General features: G+C 45.6%; 1 protein-coding gene and 1 pseudogene across 1 annotated transcript in view; both read left to right on the plus strand.

The window, feature by feature from the left end:
- LOC109376410 (disabled homolog 1-like) overlaps nt 1–16,139 on the plus strand; it is a 545,742-nt gene that overhangs the window by 331,057 nt on the left and 198,546 nt on the right. The window lies entirely within an intron of this gene.
- LOC109376409 (nucleotide exchange factor SIL1 pseudogene) lies at nt 819–2,400 on the plus strand (annotated as a pseudogene).

Below are 16,139 nucleotides of genomic sequence, written 5' to 3' on the forward strand. Positions count from 1 at the left end.
AACAGCATTGGGGAATCGGGGAAGGGAACAGACAAGTTGTTGTCCTTTTGTTCTTCAGTCTAGTTGTGGAGGATGTCACTTCACTGGCCCATGTTGGTATTGTGATCATTGCGCTCTTCCCGGCTGAGGCAGATGGGTCACCAGCCATTGGACAGCCGCTCACAGTGGCTCATGGCAGCTCTTGCCAGCTGCCGGCTGCTCACTCTGGCTGCCGACCACGCACAGTAGCTTACGGCAGCCCACTGCAGCCCAGCTCCAGGTCGAGCTGTTGTTCACCATCCTAGCTGTAGAGGCTGCAGCATCGCTGGCCCATGTGGGATCCAAACCAGGGACCTGCTGCTCAGAGCTGGTGTCCCAAGCCAACTCTTAACCAACGAGCCACTTGGCCGGCCCCCTGTTGTTTTTTTATATACCCACTACCACCATCTAAAATGAACAAGGGGTCTGTGCATCCCTGATTCTATTACAGGATTTAGGGTTTTCAAGTAAAAGTCTGTTTTTCAGAATCGGGACACAAGGAATGCAAGTAGGCAAGAGGGGTGGAGTGAGAGAGAAAAGAGAGAAGAAAAAAGCATGAACAGGAAGACCTTGGAGTCCTGGAAGTGCCTGGGGGCACATGGGTGCCTCTGGCCTGTCAGGGATACTCATGGAAGTCCAAGCAATGTGAGGGTGCACTCCCTTCTTTCTTTACTCACTCACTCATGCACATATTATTTGTTAGCCTCCTGTCACGGACAGGCACTGTCCCAGGTGCTGAAGACACACTAGTAAATCAGTCTATGCCATGGTGGTGGTTAAATTGTAGCTGGGAGGGTTGCCACGGCGTCTGCACATCTGGAGCTAGTTGCCGCTGCGGCAGCCTGGAATTGGGGGGGTTGTGTCTACCCCTCGGCTGTCAGGCGGGAAACCGAAGGTCTACCTGTGCCTCCCTAGGGCCTGCCCCTCTCTAGGACGGATCCCCGAGGCATGCTGCTTGGGCTGCTGGTGGTCTCCTGCTTCACCTGCCTCAGTCATCAGAACCCAGAGTTTGCGCTGACCAGCCCAGCGAAGAGCAGCACCAAAGACACAGAGAGAAAGGAAACGGCAGCAGAGGAGGAGCTGGACTATGAGATTCTGGAGGCGTTTCACCCGACCCATGAGTGGCAGGCCCTCCGGCCAGGTCAGGCTGTCCCTGCAGGATCCCATGTGCAGCTGAATCTCCAGACGGGGGCAAGAGAAGTGAAACTCCAAGATGAGGATGAGTTCCGCAATACTCTGAAAGGGTCGAAAAAAGGCAAAAGCTGGACATCAACACCAATACCTACACATCTCAGGACCTCAAGAGCGCACTGGCAAAATTCAAGGAAGGGCAGAGATGGAGAGTTCAAAGGAAGACAAGGCAAGGCAGGCCGAAGTTAAACGGCTCTTCCACCCCATTGAGGAGCTGAAGAAGGACTTCGAGGAACTGAATGTTGTCATTGAGACTGACATGCAGATCATGGTGCGGCTAATCAACAAGTTCAATAGTTCCAGCTCCAGCCTGGAAGAGAAGATTGCTGCACTCTTCGATCCTGAATATTATGTCCATCAGATGGATAACGCACAGGACCTGCTTTCCTTCGGTGGCCTTCAAGTGGTGATCAATGGGCTGAACAGCACAGAATCCCTGGTAAAGGAGTACGCTGCATTCGTGCTGGGGGCTGCCTTTTCCAGCAACCCAAAGGTCCAGGTGGAGGCCATCGAAGGGGGAGCCCTGCAGAAGCTGCTAGTGATTCTGGCCACGGACCAGCCTCTCACTGCAAAGAAGAAGGTCCTGTTTGCACTGTGCTCCCTGCTGCGCCACTTCCCCTATGCCCAGCAGCAGTTCCTGAAGCTGGGGGGGCTGCACGTCCTGAGGAGCCTGGTGCAGGAGAAGGGCACGGAGGTGCTGGCTGTCCGCGTGGTCACCCTGCTCTACGACCTGGTCACTGAGAAGATGTTTGCTGAGGAGGAGGCCAAGCTGACCCTGCAGACGTCCCCAGAGAAGCTGCAGCAGTATAGCCAGGTGCACCTCCTGCCAGGCCTGCAAGAATGGGGCTGGTGCGAGATCACTGCCCACCTCCTGGAGCTGCCTGAGCATGATGCTCGCGAAAAGGTGCTGCAGACACTGGGGGCCCTCCTGGCCACCTGCCGGGGCCACTACCATAAGGACCCCCAGCTCAGCAAGATGCTGGCCAGCCTGCAGGCCGAATACCAGGCGCTGGCCACCCTGGAGCTTCAAGATGGTGAGGACTATGGCTACTTCCAGGAACTGCTGGGCTCTGTCAACAGCTTGCTGAAGGAGCTGAGATGAGGCTGCTCCCAACATCAGGACTGGACTGGAACGCTAGTAAGGCCGAGAGGCACCAGCTTGGGTGGGTTCTTCAGGGGACAGCAGGCAGGAGGGAGACTTCCTATGGGGCCTTGACATCATCAGGGCGTGCTGGCTTGGCCATTAAATGGAGGCACAAAGAAAAAAAAATGTAGCTGAGAGATTTGCAAAATCAACATAATGTGCAAGTTACGTGGTATATTAGAAAGTGTTGTGGAGAAACACCTAGCAGGGGAGACAGATTGGAGCTCAGAGGTGGGGTTTGTAAGTTTAAATAGGAAAATCAGGGCAGGCTTCCCTAAGAAAGTAACGTTTGAGCAAAGGCTTGAAGGAGGTTGTGGATGCCTGCTATTGTGACATCTGAGACAGAGGAAGCAGCAGATGCAAAGGCAGGGCCAGGCTCCATGTATCTGAAGAACGGCCAGGCAGCCAGTGTGCCTGGCACAGGGCAGGGGATGGAATAATGGCAGCCAGGGCGATCAGAAATACAGTGGGTCAGGCAAGAAGTTCATAGAGAGCTTCATAATATTGTAAAAGAACCTGATGCTGTTTTGAACACAAATTGCAGGGGAATCCAAGAAGACGCAGAGGATGCAGTGAAGAGGCTATTGCAATAATCCGCAATAAAGATGATGGTGGTTTGAAGCAGAGTGTTAGCTGTATAGTTGGTGAGAAGTTGGATCTAGAGAGTCCTTCAAGTGCTTGTTGAGTTTGTGCTTAGGTGCCAGGCCCTGAGATGCAGCACAGTGAATGGTGGGAGAATCAGCGTCCTTCAGGAGTGAGTAAGTGACATGCACTCTGAGAATGCTCCTTAGGGAGAAGAAGACCGGCCTTCAGGGTTCCAGTCCTTCCCTGCCATGCACTGGGAGAGGGACCTTGAACAGCAATCATTTAACCTTTGAGTCTATTTTTTTTTTGGTATGTAAAATGGGAAAGTGATATCTATTTGCATTTAGTAGCCCGCCTCCCCCATCCTTATCCTTAGGGGATACGTTCCAAGGTCTCCAGTGGATTCCTGAAGCCATGGAGGGTACAAAGCCCTATATATACTATGTCTTTTTTTTTCATATACATGCATACCTATGATAAAGTTTACCTTATCAATTAGGCACAGTAAGAGATTAAGATTAACAATAAAATAGAACAGTTGATCTGATAACTGAGACAGCTAGTAAGTTGCTAACGAGCAGGTAGCATATACAGTGTTGATATGCTGGACAAACTGATGGTTCACATCCCATGGTGGGTTGGAGTGGGAAGGCGTGAGATTTCATCATGCTACTCAAAACGGTGTGCACTTGAAAGCTTCTGAATTGTTTATTTCTTGAATTTCCACTTAATATTTTCACACTGTGGTTGACTGCAGATAACCAAAATTGTACTGCAGAAAGTGAAAACCTCAGATAACGGGACTACAGTACTTACGCCACACATAAATAACAAATACAAATTGCTTCAGGAAATTCTCTTAATAAATAGGGCAGACACAGAGAGATAGTACCTAGAGACATGTTAAGTGGCTGAGTAATGTTATGATTAAGAGCCCAGGCTCAGAAGCCAGAACTCCTCCAGCCCTTATAACTGGGTAATCATGGGCAAATTACTTAATCCCTTCATGCCTCATTTATGAAATGGAAAAGGTGGTGCCTACCTAGTAGGGCTGGTGTCTGGATTAACTGGACTAATATGTAAGCATGCAGAACAATGCCTGACACACAGGAATCAAAACTAGTCCCTAGCAGTGGTGTGGGTTCCAAGGTAGTCGTTCCAAATAGCCTCAGGTCGTTAGCACATCTGAGCTACCTTGTACCGATTTCCAGGGTACTTTATATTTCCATGTTTTCTGAATCCAAATTTTACCTAAATGGCCACACGACTTCCTTGAAACCCAATCCTTGTGTTTGGTTCTCTGTTCACTCCTCCCATGCAATCAGAGCATCTCTTCCCTTTCTTCTTAGACAAGTTGTGTTTGCCAACAGCCCTAAACATCCATCCCAGCCTTCTGAAGGAAAACGACAATAGCGATAACCAAGAATTAGAGGTTGTATAAATTTGCCTTCCTTGAAGTTAATGTGGAAAACGTGGAGACAGACTAACAAGGGGGAATTTGGGAAATTGGGTGGCGGTGGTTAAGCATGGGACGTGTGCATCTCTGAATGGAAATTCACAACTGTGTAAATGCACTGCCGGCAGCCTGCCATCCCGAGGTTTCATCACATCGTAATGCGGTGATGAGGTATTTCTTTGCTTTTTTTTTTTAGTTTTCCCACTCACAGATGCCAACAATGATTATTTGTAATTTCAGAAATAAAGATGCTTAAAAGCAACATCTGTGATTCCATATTTTTTTTCTGTGGGATTCAAAATGCGTGTCTTCTTCCTCTCTGTAGCCGGGGAGCATTTGCCGTCAGACCTAATTCCCGCTTGCTTGATTTAGCTCTGGGCCAGGCTGACTAAAAGGTTTGAAAATGGTGCCCAGGCTCTCGGTATCTACACTGTGGATTCCTGACCTTTTAATCCTCATTCCCTTTAATACAAATAAAAGGAGAGTTTATCAGTTGATTCAGATGATTGGGAGTGTGCCATGGAAATTTCAAGGAATTATGCGCTAAATTACAGTGCCCATTTGGGGGCTTACGTAGTATTCTCCACTCCACAAAACTGGCGTGGGTTTTATTTTTCACTGCAGTGGCACACGGTGGCAGGCAATTATTTTTGTTATTGTATTTCCTATCCTGGCTTCCAGAACCTAAGGACAATGGGAGGGGATGTTCATTTATAATTTGACCTCCTGAATTGTTCTTGAAATGCAATTGAATCCTCATATCAAGCGAAGTCTCATGATGTATTTGCCAGTAACATAGTCATTTGCATTTTTTATTGACAATACAAATTGTGTTTAATCAGGCAGTCGGCGTGTTAGCATTTCTAAATGATTGAAGACCCAGTTGTGTTAAACTACAGCCCATTTTGGGTCACATGTATTTTGTTCTTTTTAATTATGAGAGCACATAAAGTTCCCTTTTAACATTGTGCTTTAAAAAAAAAATTGTCCAGATCCCACATAGCTGTCGTCCCTTGTCTGCAGAAGAAAGCGAGGAAGCTCCTCAGTTATGTTGACACATTTACGGATTGCAGCCCAGCTTTAGAGGAATAGTTAGAGCATATGTCTACTGACATATTTGAGTATTGATGTGAAATCAGGGTGGTTTCAGATCAAAAGGCTACGGTCCGATTATCATTACTAGAAAGAAACAGTGACTCAGTTTCCCCCATTTCCAGCTATGTGAACCTCTGCTTCTTTATAAGCAAGAAGGATAATGTTCTTTCACTTTCTTCAGGATTTTCATGAGGTTTTATCCTTTGAGAGGTGCCATAGCTAAATGGGGTGAGAAGTCCAGTTCCATCTTCCTTAGCCAGAAGACACCAGGCAGGTTGTTATTCCCTGCCTCTGTTTCCTCATCTGTATAGTGGGGATAATAATAGATTTACTTTACAGGCTTGTTGTATGTCAGAGTTCATGGATAGAAAGCTTAAAACAATGCCGGCTGAGGGAAGTGCTGTTGATTATATTATCATCTCCATTCTTGTTGTTAATAGCATTTCCTCACAAGGGTATGTGTGGGTTAAATCAATTCATATTTATAAAGTCCTTACAACAAACCCTACCATGTAGTAAGTCCTATAGGTGTTTGTTATTATTTTTATTATTAGTCATCTACCTTTTGTTAAGTGTTCACTGTATCTAAGACATTATGTTAGGAGTCCTTGTAGCAACATGTGAGGGAGCAGGAGTTACTAACTTCACTTGACAGATGAGGAGAAGGCTGAGTGGTGAAGCCCCTCACCCAGGGGAGACCACGGAGTGAGGAGCAGTCTGACTCTAAGCAACTGCCCTTTCATGTCTGTGCTTCCTCAGGTCTCAGAGCCCTGAGCTTGCAGTCCACTCCAGACAGATGTCCTCTGGGCAGCATTGCAGGCTCCTCTCTCACAGACAGGGCTGTACAGGTTAGCCTGGCCTCCATGTTCACCACAGTGACCTTGGCCAGACCACAATGCCCCCACTCGTGCCCAGCAGGACTGCTCCCCCTTGTCCTAGTTTGCCTTGCTTCAAGGGAACAGGAGTCCAAGGCCTGGGGACCTATTTCTGTTTCCTTCCCCCGCAGATACCTATATCACTCCCTTCACTGCCTCCTCTAACTTCATCTCTGTCCTGTTATTCCCTGCACAATATTGTGTTGCCGATAGAAGGGGTTAGGACAGCAACAATGATGACAGTGATGGATTTAGTTGGTTTGGGAGTAGACTTTCAGTGACCATTGAAAATATCATGTTTGTTTAGATTGGTCCACACAGACATAGATTATAATCATAACAAACATTTATTGAGAGTTTAGTATGTGCCAGAACTCTTGTAAGTGATTAATACATACAAATTTATCGAATCCTCACAGCAACCTTAGGCAATAGGTACTAATGCCACCTGCAATCTACTGATAAATCAGCGGGAGCTGGAGCAGGTTTGCGAGGGGCCGAATGGGCTGATCTCTAAACATTTAACTCTGCATATTCTTCTCTGTATTCATTAGTGGGTTAGGACAGTTCACCGAACTCTTTGCCACTGTGGGTGATGCAAGGGAGTGAAGGAATAAAAAGGCAAAGGAACAAAAGTTTGTTGGGCATGTATGCATATGTGCCAGGCATGGGGCTACACCCTTTACCCATGTTATTGCATGTCACGATGACAACAGCACTATAAGGTAAGCATGCCTATTTTTGTGAAACAGATGAGGACACTGAGAACCTGAATCATTAAGTGATTTGCTTTACCTTACAGTGATACCTGGGAACGCTGGAATTGGAGCCCACATCTGTCCAGGTGTGAAGCTCAGACTTCTGCTTGGGTTTAAGTTCTTCCCTCTCTCCTTCCATCTGGCTTTAGGACTGTGGTGGTAAACAAAACAGACAAGTACCTGTTTGCCTTCAGGAGGCTTACATTCTAGTCAGGGAATCAGTCAATCAAAAAATAAATGGATAAACATGCAGATGATTACAGATGTGAGAGAGGTCAATAGGGTGAGGTGAGAGAGATCCCCTGATCTTGGAGGCAGGCACTTTACTAGGGTTCTCAGGGAGGACGTAGCTGAAGCCCAGATGATGGGAAGGAGGTAGCCATGCAAAGAGCAAGACAAAAGGAGTCCCAGGCAGATAAGAACAGCATGGACAACAGCCCTGAAGCAAGAGGGTATGTGATAGTTGGAGATCAGGAAAAAGGGTAGTGTGCTTGGTGGGAGGCAGGCCGAACTCAGATCAAGCATGGCTCCTTCAACAGCGTGAGAAGTCTGGAATTTACTCTGACTTCCATGAAACTTACAATAGAATTAGAGATGTGACCTTGAGCCATCCCTGTATAGTTCTGGGTCTGTAGTTGTTTTATTTTAAATGGTGTGTATCAATCTCTGCTCTTTGCACGTCGCAAGGATCGTCTGAACATCAAGTGACAAAAGAAATCTGGAGGCATTTTTCAAAGGCCACAGAGAAAGATGGCTAATTTACTTGTGTAAAAGAGAGGAGTCTTTGGAAGACTGATTAAAAAAAAACAAAGGAGTATTGGAGTCTCTCATTGATTCCTAGTGGTATTAGTCATAGTAATAATAATAATAATAATAATAATAATAATAATATTCAAAAAGCTCTTACAATGTGCCAGAAACTGAGTTATGCTCTAAATGCATTATCATTTAATTTTCACAATATTGTATCATACACAGATACTATTATGACCTCCATTTGGCAGTTGGGGGTTGAGGCACAGTGAGGTTAAATCTCTATATGCATGTGTGTGGTTGTGAATAACAGATAACCCAACAAGTGGCTTGAATATATAAGGTGTTCATTTTTGTTCCATCAAAAGGAGCCCCGAGTGACAGTAAGCTAGTGCTGGTAAATCTGCTAAGGAAGTCATCAAGAACTCAAGCTTCCCTGTCTTTCTGATCCATCATCCTTACTGTGCTGTTGATGTTCCTCATGCAGACAAAGTAGCTGCTGTGGCTCCAGTATTCTTGTCTCAATGTCAAGTCAGGAGGAAGGGGGAGCCTAGGAGAAAGCCTCGGTGGGAAGGATAAAAGCCTTCAGCTTGGGAGGCTTTGCCTTTGGGGGAAGGGAAACGTTCATCTATATCTCCTTTGCCTCCAACTGGGGGTACGCGAGCAACTCTCATGACCAAGCTGGATTCTAGAATTTCACTTTAATCAAGTAGGTAATGATTATAGAGAAGGGTGTTAGAAACTGTTTTAGTTACTCCTGAAACTAATATAACATTGACTAGTCAATCTAATTGAAAAAAAATTTTAATTAAAAAAAAAAAGAAAGAAAGTGTGTTAGTGAGCCAGGCCCCAGTCATAGATAGTAAATGGTGAAACACATTACAGCCAAGTCATTTTGACTCCAGAAGTCATATCCTTGACCACAATGTCCTAGAGTCTGCCTACTGGGGACAGGCTTGGGAATCTCAGACCAGTTATTTCATTTCTGTACACCAACAGTTTTTTATTTGTAAACTAGGAATGATAAAGAGTTTTTAAATAATAGGATTATTGGGAGGATAAAACAAGATAGCCTTCATAAAGTGATTTCCGTAGTGTCTGGCATATAGTAAGTGCACAACAAATATACCTTAGCTGTTCTTCTGTTATGATCGTTAGCAGACAATTTCTGTGCCAGCCTTTATGGGTACAGAGAGTCAAACAGAAACCACACAGCCTTTGCTTTGTAGGGGCTCACCTGTTCAGGCTTGTCCGTAAGTAATAATTTACAATGTTAAGTGTCACGATGGAGTGAGGGGCAGCAAGTAGCTTAGATGAGGGAGGGACTGAGGTGTCTTGGAAGTGAGCAGGAAGAGATGGGCAAGGGTGAGAGAGTCAGGGATGAAAGGATGGCTGTTTACAGAGATGATGCTCTTTAGAGGGTTCAAGAGATGAGACTGGATTCACAGGAAAGAGGAGAGGGAGGGATAGTCCCGACAGAGGGAAGAGCATATGCTTAGCAAGTGCTAAGCCACAGAAGAATCACGCCTGTTGGGGGAACTGCAAGTATTTCCAACAGGCTGAAATGTAGTGTGGGGGTCAGGGGTGGGCAGGCAGACACGAGCGAGATGCCTGAGTGCCTCCTTTGTGCCGGGCGCTGCCCTAGGCCCTCGGGACACAGTGCGTAGTGAGGTGTAACCCCCTGCTCTCGAGAAGCACGTCACACGGACACTCAACTTCCCCATTTACTAGATGGGGGTGGGGAGAATGAAAGAAGCCCGAATGTTGTTCATCATCCTCTAGATGTTTTGTGGAACTTCATTATTATTCTCTCCCTCTCACAGATGAGGAAACAGACTCAGTCAGTTTAAACAAGTTGTCCAGAATTACCCAGCTAGTCAGTGGCACAGCAAGGATGCAGACTCAGGCTTCTGTGACTCCAGAACCTGAGTGCGCTGCTGGCTGCACTGCTTCCAGAAACCTGGGCAGTAGCACACGCATCACCCCTGGTGATGACGCAACAGCACGGCAGAGCACTTCAGAGCCAAACGCAATATCAACACCGAGTGCCGGGCTTTTTGAATTTTATTTTAAGAAATAGGAGAGCTTCTCCTTTACCACTACAGTAAATTTCCACAAGTGTGTCCATTCTTTCTCAGTCAGGCTGACTAGCCAGTGTGGAGCTGCTGTCCAGGTTGCTTAAGTGAAGGCGGGTGCCTTGACTGTGGTTCAATGCCTTCGCTGTCACCAAGCTGCCTTCCTAAATATGATCCTTATTGCCCTGCTAACCCCTCTATAAACACCACTTCAGTAAAAGCATAACACATTAAAAACACCCCTGGGTGACTGCTATTGCTTTTTGAATTAACACCAGAAATGCTCATTTGAGAGATGTGGTTTCACCCAAGCCATACTTCTTGATGGGTTAATGAATATCATATGTTATACTTTAGCCTAATACAACACTATTGATTATTTACTTATTTTTATTGACTGACCTCTTCCAGATTATTTAATAGCAGACTTTTCACTATTCAGAAGATTTAATGCTGAGCACTCAGGCATCTTCTGTCACTGTTGTAAGTGTCCTCTTAATATAGAGGTTTGTGTGTCAGTGGATATATACTAATTAAACATATATATGTATATATATATATATATATACATGTATATGTGTGTGTGTGTATATATATATATTTTTCTTTTAAAGGAGACAAATTGTAGACCATCCTGGAATTAATGAATGTGATATATAAATAACCTTGCTAAGTCTAAACATAAAAAACAACCACACTGCCGATGACACTGGAGAAAGGTTTCATAGAGGCAGATAATCAAGTCTGCACAATTGGAATTATTGTTTAAACATGCACAGAGCAGAAAGGGAGCCCTGGAAAGGGAGACTGGGCTGCAGAACTAGTGAAAATATAAAGTATGAGTATAATGGCCCATAAAAGCACATCTATCACTGATTTTGTACCGGAGAACTAGAGAGCATCGTGTCCATTTAGTTTGTGTTATGCGGCATGGTACAGGTGTTCTCAAGGGCCCCTCACCCTCCCGGGCTGCGCAGGAAGGAAGGACGACCAATCTGGAAGGGAGGCTGTTGCCTGGGCTCCACTTCTCTCATGACACAAATTATTGGGCTGTTGGAAAAGTCACATTTTTGCAACGAAAAACATAGAAAAAATATGTCATGACACATTTTTGCAACGAAAAACATAGAAAAAATATGTCATGGCTTTTCCGACAACCCAATAGTTTTGTGACCTTGGGATTAACTGGCCTGCTAAACCAAATCTCTTAACCAGAGTCTAGCTCTGCTTACACTGGCCTCTGGTTGCTTTCTGGGATGTAGTTCTAGGGTGTGTGGGTTGTGGCATAAATACAGCGTATGAATTGCATAATTATAGGAAAGCGGGATACTGGGATGACAGAAATTTACTCACACAGGAAGATCCGGTGGGAATTTGTTTCTTAAAGTGTCATGAACATTAATAATTTTTCTTAAAGCCCTCATTTTAGGTCAGCCTCTCTCCACATATTAATTTTATTACTGATCATTTTCTTTCTAATAGCTAGATTTAACCTAGTGATTTATAATTTGCAAAATAATATTTAGATATTTCATCTCTCATACCCCCGTATGGGCAGACATTATTTCAAAGAGGTGTCCAAGTTTTCTCCCCCATAATTTTAAGTCAATGAGGGAAACAAGAACCCTCATTGGACGTCAGGCGTAGAAACTGATGGGAGGAGAGGGAACCAGTAGTCATGGAGTCCTGGCACTTTCAGTTTTTAGTTTTGTGGCTTAAATCATCTAAACCTCATGAAAGTCTTACTGTCCATATTTTTATAATGTATGAAATAAACCCTGATGAAGAAAATGACATAGGTATGTAGTTCAATGAGGTGTCTGGAAGTACTCGGTACTGGGAAATACAGTGCAAATGTGTGGCGCTCTTCTAGCCTCAGGATGTCAAGTACCTGACACCTAGGAGACCACAGCCCACTTCTACAGTGGATATCTCTAATCCATTGTGGCTTTCTTTCCCCATGAGTCCATGTGCAGCCTCAGAATTCTTTTCAGTATGGCACTCCAGATTGCCACTTATTCGTTTATCAAACCTGGCAAGCGAAATGAAGATTCACATGCCATCCTAGCCCTGGCCCAGATGTTGGACCCAAGAATTGTCCCCAACCTCCCTCCTTCTCCTCAGGGATAGTCATTTCTCTTTGCCTCTAATACAAGTGACATGGCCCAGAAAACTCACAAACCCAACCCCCTCTCAGAAGCTAGGTAGATGTGCTCTGTGCTACTGGTTAGGTGGCAGCTGGGAGAAATGTCACCCTGCAGGATGCAACAGCCGTCATGGGTTAGCAAACAAACCTGGTGACGCCAAGACATGTGTATTTTTAGACCCAAGAGACTCAGTACCGTGTGCTCTGCAGTGATTAGATTCCTTCCCCAAAATGTGACCTGTGGGGTCCTTCAAGACCCCAATTAAAAAAAAATATGTATCACTGAAGGTTGTTTTTAAATATCATAAAGGTACCCAAAACCTGAATTTCAGATCAATCCCCATGTTCATGTTTTGTTTTGTTTTGTTTTCAGATTTTTAATCTCTCTGATTTTGAGGAACAATAACTTTGGCAAAGTAAGTGATTTAGCCCCTCACATCTCCAGGGACCATGTGGCACTACCCAACCCATAGGACCAGAATCCTTTTCTTCCCATGTTGGTTCAGTTCCCTGGCAAGCTTAACACAATTTGTCTTAGCATTTACATTCCCCCTCTCCTGCCAAGGCACAGGAGGTGTGCTCTGACACATGCTATCATTTTGGTGCTCTCTTAACCTTTTTTCCCGTAACAAATTCCATGGCAGAGCTAACCGTTTTGGGGTGCCCAATTGCCAGGTTTGGCAGCAGGTCTAATGAGGCCCCATCTGCAGCTCTGGAGGACTGGAAGATCGTTTCCCTGTGGATCATGTAGAGGTGCATTCACATGCTTAGGAAAATTCCTAACGGAGTCCTCTGTGCAAGGAATGGGGGCCTATGGGCCACAACTCACACTCTGGATTATATCAGCAGGTCCAAGTGCAATCCTGGGCACTTAGCCCCACCCAGTGTTCTTGTAAAGAACGCTGTGTGGGCAGTACTGCCTGTTATGGACTGGATGTCTGTGGCGAAGCCCTGTGATGGCATTTGGAGGTGGGACCTTTAGGAGGCAATTAGATTAGGTAGTATTTTGTATTGGCAGCCAGAGCTGACGAAGATGCTGCCTGCTCCGTCTTCTTGGAGAGTGTGCAGCAAAATGCCATGCACAGGCTTCCGGTGTCAAGGGAGGACTCCCAACTCCATGGAAGGTAGCAGCGATCATCACATCACCAGCAGCCAGAGATAGAGGTTCAAATAACTCTGCCCGCTGTACCTTGGCATCAGAGATGCCAAGGAAAACAACGCAGCCAAGCGCTGGCTGGAATGAGCTTTATTTACATGGAAAAGAGAGATAGAGTAACATCAATGCTAATAGCAGGCCTTGGCCCCCCCAAGACTGGTAGCCAAAGCAAGGTAATCAGCCTAGGCACACCCCCTCGGAGCCCCTGTGGAGTCTGAAATACTGCAAGCTGGGAGTGTACCCGAGGGCCAGTGATACATACCCTTAGAACAAAGGAGCACACATTGATTCTGAAACAGGGAAATATAGTCCCATATAGAGTGATAAGCCCAGTGCAGACCCAGTGGGCTCTTTATCTCTTGGTAAGGAAGTGTTCCAGGCCCAAGACCCATTCTTATGTAGCTAAGAGGGCATTAAAGGACTGCATGAAAGAGACTGCCTTTCCCAATAGTAAGTCACAGTGTGCACGCTAACCTGCAAAGGCTCTGGGAAGTCCTGCAGTGGAGAGGGAGATTTGCACAGTACTCCTCATATGTACCTGTCCACAGTGCTTCCCATGCACACCTGTCCACAGAACCCATATTAAAGCATTTCTGCATCCCAGTTTTCTGCAGAAGTTACTTTGGGTAAAGCTAGACTAGGTCATAGTTTTCCCACTTTGCTTCCTGCTGCCTTTAGAATTTATGTCTGGATCAGGAAGAACATGACCATTTCCTTTTAGTTTGGTCTCAGTTTACATATCCTGAAGTTCATGTCCACATATGATTTGGCCAGTTTGGGGGCTGAAAACAACAAGGTGCACTGAGTACAGCCTGACAGTTTGCATATAAAGGGACATTATGGAAACGACTAGAGTGACCACTTCTGTGTCATGTTAATTACACCCTAAACATTTCACTACTGGACTGTGAGCCCCCTGAGGGCAGGGAGTGTGTCCTGTTCACTACATCCATGCCTAGCAAACAAGCAGAGCCCAAATAAATCTTGAGTAAATGCTTGTTGAATAAATGAAGTACTTTGTAGGGGATGATAGAGTCATAAAACTTCAATGCTGTAAAGAAGCCAAGCAATTATTTAGTCCAAATTTATTTTAGAAACAAGGACAAAAGAGAGAAAAAGTGTCTGGTTGAAGATTGGTGGTGGACTGGTGACATGACCCTGATGTTGCAGATTTGAAGATGAATGATGAAGTCCAATGAGTTCTCAATTTTATTTCTGGAGGTGTATTCCAGAGAAGGAGTATGTTCTCTGAGTTGAGGTGTTGTAGGGATGCAGAGGTGGGGGTTGGGCAAAGATATTTCAAACTTTGAGTTTTCCCTTTATCTTTAGTTATTTACGTCAACAACTATTGGGTTGTCAGAAAAGTCATGATGTAGTTTTTCTATGTTTTTCATTGCAAAAATGTGTCATGACTTTTCCGACAACCCAATATTACACCTACTTACAATAATTGGCTTGTGTCTTAGTTCAGGCTATTGTAATAAAGGACCACGGACTGGGTGGCTTGTAAACAACAGAAATGTATTTCTCACCGCTCTGGAGGCTGGAAGTCTGAGATCAGGGTGCCAGAAGTAGTAAAGGTATCATTTTATCTGTTTATTTTCCAAGGGTCCTGGTGAAGGCCCTCTTTGGGGGTGCAAACTGCTGACTTCTCTGCATTCTCTTATGGCAGAAGGGGTGGGGAGTTCAATGGGACCCTTTTATAAGGTTCCTAATCCTAGTCATGAGGGCTCTGTCCTCAAGACCTAGTCATCTCCCAAAGGCCCCACCTCCTAATACCATCACATCGAGAGTTAGGATTTCAACATATGGATTTTGGGGGACACAAACATTCAGTCTGTAGCAACTTGGCTCCAGGAGGAAAAGTGATAAATAAGACATGTTCTGTGGGCTTCAGAAGCTCACAGTCTAGTGGATAGTAAGCCTGATTATATTAATAGCACCTACTCAGTACCAGGCACCATGTTAGGCACTTTATATGCAATGACTTATTTAGTCCTCACACCACTCCTAGATTTAGGTGAAGTGTATCCCCTTTTTACAGGTGGAGAAACCAAGGTTCAGAAAAGTTAAGTGATTTGCTCAGAGCAGCAGGGCTAGGTGTTTGACCCTTCTCCTGTTTCCCACTCTGTCCCATTATAGAATGCTCGCCGGAGCAGACTGACCCCATTTAGTTGCAGCAACAACATGGATCTAAGAGCCTGGAAGAAGAGGCAGGTGATTTGTCCTGGGGACTCAGGGGTGCACGGAGGTGTGCCACTGCAGTGTGAGCTGTTCTTTCTGCTTCCTCTTGTCTGCCTGCCTTCTGCCCAAGACTATCCTGAAATGAACTTGGAATTGAAGCAAAGAGAAATCCAGTGGCTTTGCTGGAAGGTAAAAGTGAAAGGTTAGGAAGGAAACTAAAGGGGCAGGCTCCAGGATCTACATGATAAGCATGGCTGACGGGGCCAACATTTGTTGAGCACCTGCTCTGTGCAGGGCACCCAAGATATAAAGAGGTGAAAACCTTACACCAGCTCTGGAGTCCTTCTCAGGGATCAATGGAAACCCAAACAGCTACACACAGAGTGACTGCAGCGTCGAGGAGCGGGGCCACCTCTGGGCTGTGCAGGTGTGGAGGGGAGAAGAAAAGGGGAGAGGACTGCAGGCATTTTTCACAAGATGCAGAGTGGGAACAGGGCCTTAAAGAAGAACTGGAAGGTTAGTGGGAGCAGAGAGAAGAGATGACTAAACCCCATGGGGCCTGAGCAGAGGCGTAGAGGCTGAGAAGGAGGGTAGATGTCAGGGTGGGACTGACGAGTGATGCCTAAGAGCCAGGAGAGAGGAAAGGCTGGTGCGGACCAGCCTTGAGAAGGACCTTCGGAGCCCAGCCACACGGAGGCATTCC

The sequence above is a fragment of the Hipposideros armiger genome, unplaced genomic scaffold, assembly GCF_001890085.2.
Source record: "Hipposideros armiger isolate ML-2016 unplaced genomic scaffold, ASM189008v1 scaffold_1122, whole genome shotgun sequence".
NCBI lineage: Eukaryota > Metazoa > Chordata > Mammalia > Chiroptera > Hipposideridae > Hipposideros > Hipposideros armiger.